Here is a 6,989-nt window from a genome sequence, read left to right on the forward strand (position 1 = left end):
AAGAGTGTGTTTTGAGTGAACGGAAAAAGAAAACGAGTGTTTTGGAGAGGACTTTTCAAAAAAGGAGAGTATTTTGAAGAGGAGAAGGGCAAAATGTTTCTATTGGAAAAAATAAAATAAATCTTTTTTAAAAAAATTTAAAAATATTTTTATATTACCCACCACATAGAAATTATGGTAAATGGAAAAAGAATTTTTTTTCACAAATACAGTGTCGGTGGGAGTATCTTTTAACTATCGTAAAAATTGATTTAAAAAAATATTTATTTTATAAAATAATAAGTACCGCTTTTTCGTACGTAGCAAATAATTTACCGACAGACTCAGTTAAGTAAAAATGAAAAATATATGGATTTTGATTCAAGGAAAATGAGAAGTTAAATTAAAAAGAAATTTGTTTTCTTAAATATATGTCATTTTCTTTTAGTGACACTCAATGTGTAGCTAAAAGTAATTATAGTGAATTCAATAGAAGATAAGTGTCACAATAGATCATTTTTCTTGTAGTGACACATTAATTGTAGCTAAAACATGGTTTTAGTGACAGATAAAAATATATCACAAAAAATTGAGTGTCACAGTAGGTACTTTTTTTTGTAGTGCCTGCTGCAACTTATTTTGTATGTATTTGTTAGCTCCAATAGAATCATATTCACTCTGAATGAAACATGGATCAATGAATCCATACACACTATTCTTGCCCAAGTCAATACAAAGGCGATGCATATATCTAAGATATTGAAATAAATAAATGAAATATATATCTAAGATATTGGCAATTGACCCAAACTAACTTGTTTGTTTGTTTGGGAGTCAGATGTCAAAGTATGATTTTGTGAGGTATTGGCTATGGAATGTGGGTGTTGTTAACATCATTAATTATCTATTATTAAGTAATCATAGTTGGATATACATGCATGTTATTAACACAAAAATGGTGTTTCAAATGCTCAACAATTGACTAATGCAAATGTTGTTATATAGGGAGGTGATGAGTGGTCTACTTTGCTAATTTACGTATGGTTGACAAATGATGATTCAACTGGTGGTATTCATTTCATATTCCACAATGCTCTATTTTTTTTAATTCTCTTTTTGATAGTTGTCTCTAAAATAAGACACTAGACTTCTATACTGATCCATTTATTACTCTTAATATATAAGAAAAAACAAAAGGTGATAATAAAAAGTCTCTGGTGAACAGAACCTTAGAAGATCCATATGATTAACAAAAGATGGAGCCACATAGTCAGCTAAAAAAAAGATTGAAAACACCCAAGGTAATTAAAGTTCATATTCATATTGAAGCACACATTACATTGTATGATCATCAATTCATCATATCAGGCAACTGCGAAAAGACACAACCATTGCCAAAAAAAAAATTACAAAAAAACAGACATAAATGTTGCTCTACAAACATGAATGAAATGAAAGACACTCAGGTCAAGCAATCTTAACCTTAATAACAAGGGAGTAATGACAAGCTAAATACATAACCGCCATATATCATTCATTTAGCTCATATCTAATCAATGTAGAACTAATTACTCACACTTAAATTCCAACAACCAATCATTTCCAAGAACATATCACCAATGACCATTAGTTTAAATCAATAATTGATTAAGTCTGTTATATGAAAATGAAAAATAATAAATTTTATGTTACACAATTACTTACAATTTTTTCTGCAATGACACGAGCATCTTCTGATGAGTAATCTCCTGATGGCTTTTGTCGAGCTCTCTTCCACTTTTCATGGCGTGATGGTGGAGATGGAGGTGCAACTATTGAATTTCTAGATGATTCTTGTCTTTGTTTTATTTTTTCATTCATCAATCTTTCAATAAGCAACTCATATCCCCACGAGACATTAGGTGAGGGTATTTATTATGAGATTGAATCATTTGTGTCTTATTTCATTTCTCCTATTATAAGTGATACACCAATTAAATGTAATATTAGAACTAAATTATTAAGAGAAACTAAATTATAAATCTAGCTAATCACAATAGAAGGATCATGTCGTTTCTGAACAAACGTCTTCCATATGTCCTTATCAAGATAAGTATATGCCTCAAGAGGAGATTTGTGACTCAAATCCCCCCCATTTAAATATCTAGATGCTAGATTAGTTTTAAATACCCTCCAACGTTCACCAACATATGAAATCCATTTCTTTTTCAAAAATTCAAAATCAGGAACATCCAATTTCACCATGGAAAAAATTTTAAGTAACAAAAAAGTTGAGTTAAAAAGTTACTTTTGTATCATTCCACAATATATCTTTAGCATCATTCAAATCTTTATCTCTCCAATCCTCAATTGTTATTGGGATATTTTGATGAGCAACTGCATCAATGTAACTTACCATCATTGAATTGTTGGGCTCAATTAGTTGGCCACTTTGATTCCATCCCACCTAATAAACTCATAGAGTAAGTGCATGCTTTCAAAAAAGATAAAAAATAAATTCTAAACAAAGTATAGTATACCTCAAAATTAATTCCATTACTTCTTGATTTGATGACCTTTTGCATAATAGTTGCCCCATGTTTAACTTCGTTTTCATAACTATTAGTATTGAAAACCTCATCATTTTGAAGAGCTAAATCATTATTGGAATCCATTTATCTACACATTTCACATAGAATAATTATAAGTTCAACAAGTTCAACATATGACAAGTCTAAGTAGCAGTATTAGTTCAATACTAGTACAAGTCTAAGTAGCATTATAAGTTCAACATGCATTTTATCGACAACAACAAATTATTAAATACAATACTTCACTAAAACAATCACTGAGTTTAGGATTACGACTTCGCTTAGGTAGAAATGACAGGGAACAACGAGAAGCGGGCACACTAGTTAGAAGAGTATCACAAGGGTTGGTATGGAGAGGGTTCATAAGGGATAATTGTAACATCCATGCATTTTATTTTATTTTTATATTTTACCTTATTAAGAGTAGAGATAATTATTCTAGAAATGTTTTGGTGATAGTTACTAAAGTTAATTGTATTGTGTTATTATAACTTTTGGTAATAATAATAATAATAATAATAATAATAATAATAATAATAATAATAATAATAATAATAATAATAATAATAATAATAATAATAATAATAACAATAATAATAATAACAATAATAATAATAAAAGCATGAATTGGGAAACATTAAAGACAAAATTACATTAAACTGATGAGTGAATGGTTAGGGTCTTAATGGGCTTAGGTTGAAACATCACATTTCCCTCTTCTACAAATAGAAAGGAAAAAAAAACTGATGCTTCAAGGGCTTAGGAGAGAAAAAGGAAGAAATTCAAGAACTAAAGGAGTTAGTGATTCATCCCCTAAAGTAAGAATTCTTTAACTATGATCATATTAACTTTATATAATCATTTTTTATTGGTAGACAGTTGGATCAATTGTTAGCTGTAAATAAATAAATAAAATCTTACGACCTTAAAAAAATAAATTAATTAAGATAGTCGTTGATGCATTGTTACACAGGAAAAGAAAGTTTTTAATATCGTTGGAAATAGATTATTAGGAACTCTATCATCTCATTATTATGTAATAACGATCATACTAGTAATAGATTTTTGTACGTCAATCTATAAAAAATAAAACTAAAAAGTTTTGACACTAAGTAAGAAGTAAATTAATTTGTGAAGGTGTAACACATTTGGAGCAAAGACTGCTTGCTACATGAGAATTTCAATAATGATACTCATATCGGTACGAGCATCACTCTAATTATATATATGCATGGTTGTGTTTATCCTGATATGTGTGAGATTAAATATATATTATGCTGAAATACTTTTCATCAAATTGTAGAAAATAAATGTTGTGTTGAACACGTTCAAAATGTGGAAAATAAATGTTGTTATAATGGTTGTGTTAAACATATTCAAAGTGTGGAAAATAAATGTTATGTGATATGTTGTTATAATGGTTGTGTGGAACATGTACAAAGTGTTGAAAATAAATATTGTGTGATATGTTGTTATAATAGTTGTGCTTGACATGTTCAAATGATGGGTAATGGACATTATATGATACCTTGTTATAATGATTGTACTTAACGTGTTGCGGTTAATTCTGAAGGTGCAAATATGTTGTCGTTAATAAGTTAGTCTCGCATTATATTGATGATTTATTACAAAAATGTCTACATTCATGCATTCATTCATAGTTGTGTGGTGTCCATAATTGATTGGGGCCCACGGATCCTTGCAGATGTTTTGAGTTAGTGGTGTTGATTGGAAGGTCCCATGAAGCCCTTGCGGGAAAGCCATATTCTGGAATCATTACATTGGCATATAGATTTGGTAATAAGGTCTGCAACTAACTTATGACAACACATACCTTACCAAGTATGTTCCTGCAACTAACTTGTTTATTCTCCTCTGGATTTTCAAAACATTGTTCTAGATTCTCCTAAAATACGTGTAGTATTAAAAAGATAAGTTCAATATCATTTTTAAAAGATAATATTAAAATATATTAAAGTAATAATATACTTAAACATTGTTCTATCACTTGTTGAATATTTTCATTATCAACTATTCCATCCTTATTGAAACGAGCCTCCTTCCACGACATATGACGACCTAATTGTTGATCTGATTTTGTCTCTTGAAGCTATTCGTTAAGACATAAACAAAATATTAGTTAGAAACTATAGTTTATAATCTACTACATTGTATAAAAGTGATGTTTACTTACAATTTTTTGCTCTAAACGTGCATACCCCATACGCGGTTTTTTGTATGCATGCATTGGATTTTTTGCTCTTTTGCAATTTACCGTACTTATACTCTATATAAAAAAAAATAACGGTTTTGTAAGAAAAATACTCTATGAATATGAATAAAACACATATGCTAATAAATTAATATTATCAAAAAAGCGGGGTATGCACGTTTAGCTACAAAAGCGCTCCAATCTTCATTTGATATGTAGTGTTTGTATATTTTCAGAGCTTCAACATTCAAATTTCCATCACGATATCTTAAGTAGCAATTTGACAAATGAGATCTAAATCCTCTGTGTACTTTTCCGGCAACTCTAAGCACATAATTGTTTCACACATCATCAACGTTAAAAGCCGACTGCAAACCAAATAAAGATGAAGTTTGAGTAAAAGTATTTCCAAGGAAAAAATTATAAGTAACAAAAAAGTGGAGTAAAAAATTTACTTCTATATCATTCGACAATATATCTTTAGCATCCTTCAAAGCTTTATCTCTCCAATCCTCAATTATTATTGGGATATTTTGACGAACAACTGCACCAATGTAACTTACCATCATTGAATTGTTGGGCTCAATTGGCTGGCAACTTTGATTTCATCCCACCTAATAAACTATAGAGTAAGTGCATGCTTTCAAAAAAGATAAAAAATAAATTCTAAAAAAAGTATAGTATACCTCAAAATTAATTACATTACTTCTTGCTTTGATGACCTTTTGCATAATAGCTGCCCCACGTTTAACTTCATTGTCATAACTATTAGTATTGACAACTTCATCATTTTGATGAGCTAAATCATTATTGGAATCCATTTATCTGCAAATTTCACACAATATAATTATAAGTTCAGTTTAGTTCAGTATAAGTTCAACAAGTTCAACATATGACAAGTCTAAGTAGCAGTATAAGTTTAATGCTAGTACAAGTCTAAGTAGCAGTATAAGTTCAATATGCAATTTAGTGACAACAACAAATTAATAAATACAATACCTAAGAACAACAATCACTGAGTTTAGAGTTACGACTTCGCATAAGTAGAAATGACAGGGAACAACGAGAAGAGGGCGCATTAGTTAGAAGAGTATCAGTAGGGTTCGTATGGAGAGGGTTTGTAGGGATAGTAGTGAAGAGGGTTTGTACTAGGGAGTAGAGGGTCAGTAGGGTTCATATGGAAAGTAATGAAGATGGAGAGTACGTAGTGAAGAGGAAAATGAAGAGGTTTCTTATTATTAGTTTACTTAATACTTTAAAAAACCCTTTTACAACACTTGTCCAAAAAGCGCTTTAAAAGACATAATCTATTACAATGTTTCGACAAAAAGAGCTTTAAAAGACTATATAAAAAGCGCCTTATTATTCATTTACAACGCTTATAGAAAGACTGTATAAAAGGCACTGTATGAGCATTTTACAGCTCTTATGAACAAAAGCGATGTAAATGATTTGTAATTTAGTTTTTAAAAGTCGTTTACATCGCTTATGGACAAAAGCGTTGTAAATGATTTGTAATTTAATTTGTAAAAGCCTTTTACAACCCTTATGGACAAAAGCGATGTAAATGGTTTGAAATTTAGTTTTTGAAAGTCTTTTACATCGCTTATGGACAAAAAGCGCTGTGAAATTACAAGTTTAGTTCAAGTTAAACATGCTAAATTACAATTTCAGTTTTTGTAAAATACTTATATTTGGATTTTTTTTCCTTCTAAATAATTAGTTAAATACATATATATCAATGTTAAATGCTAAATTACATGATCAGTTCAGATTGTGATCAGTTCATGTTCAAGGAAAATGTCCAGCCAAAGATAGCTTTTTCAAGTTCAAGTTCAGTATAAGTATAAGATCATTATAAGTAGTTCAAGTCTGGCAGAAAACTAGTATAAGTGGTTCAAGTACAAACATAAAATCAGTATAATTAAGCAGTTTAAGACTTAGTTCTGGCATAAAATAACTATACGCATAAAATCAAATACAGTTCAAGCTAAATGCTAAAATCTCAGTTCTATCAGGTCAAACACATTGCTAAATATTGTAACACCCCGTTTTTCAAAGCGATGGTGTATTTTTTTTTCAAAATAAATTAAAATAAAACAGAGAAATAAATAAGGTAACACCTTTGGATAAGTAATTAAGTCATTATAATTTTCAAGCAGCGGAAAAGCTCTCAAACCATGAATTCAAAATATTAACAGAACAAAAGTAGTACAGTCTTCCAGTTT

The sequence above is a fragment of the Cicer arietinum genome, chromosome 3, assembly GCF_000331145.2.
Source record: "Cicer arietinum cultivar CDC Frontier isolate Library 1 chromosome 3, Cicar.CDCFrontier_v2.0, whole genome shotgun sequence".
NCBI lineage: Eukaryota > Viridiplantae > Streptophyta > Magnoliopsida > Fabales > Fabaceae > Cicer > Cicer arietinum.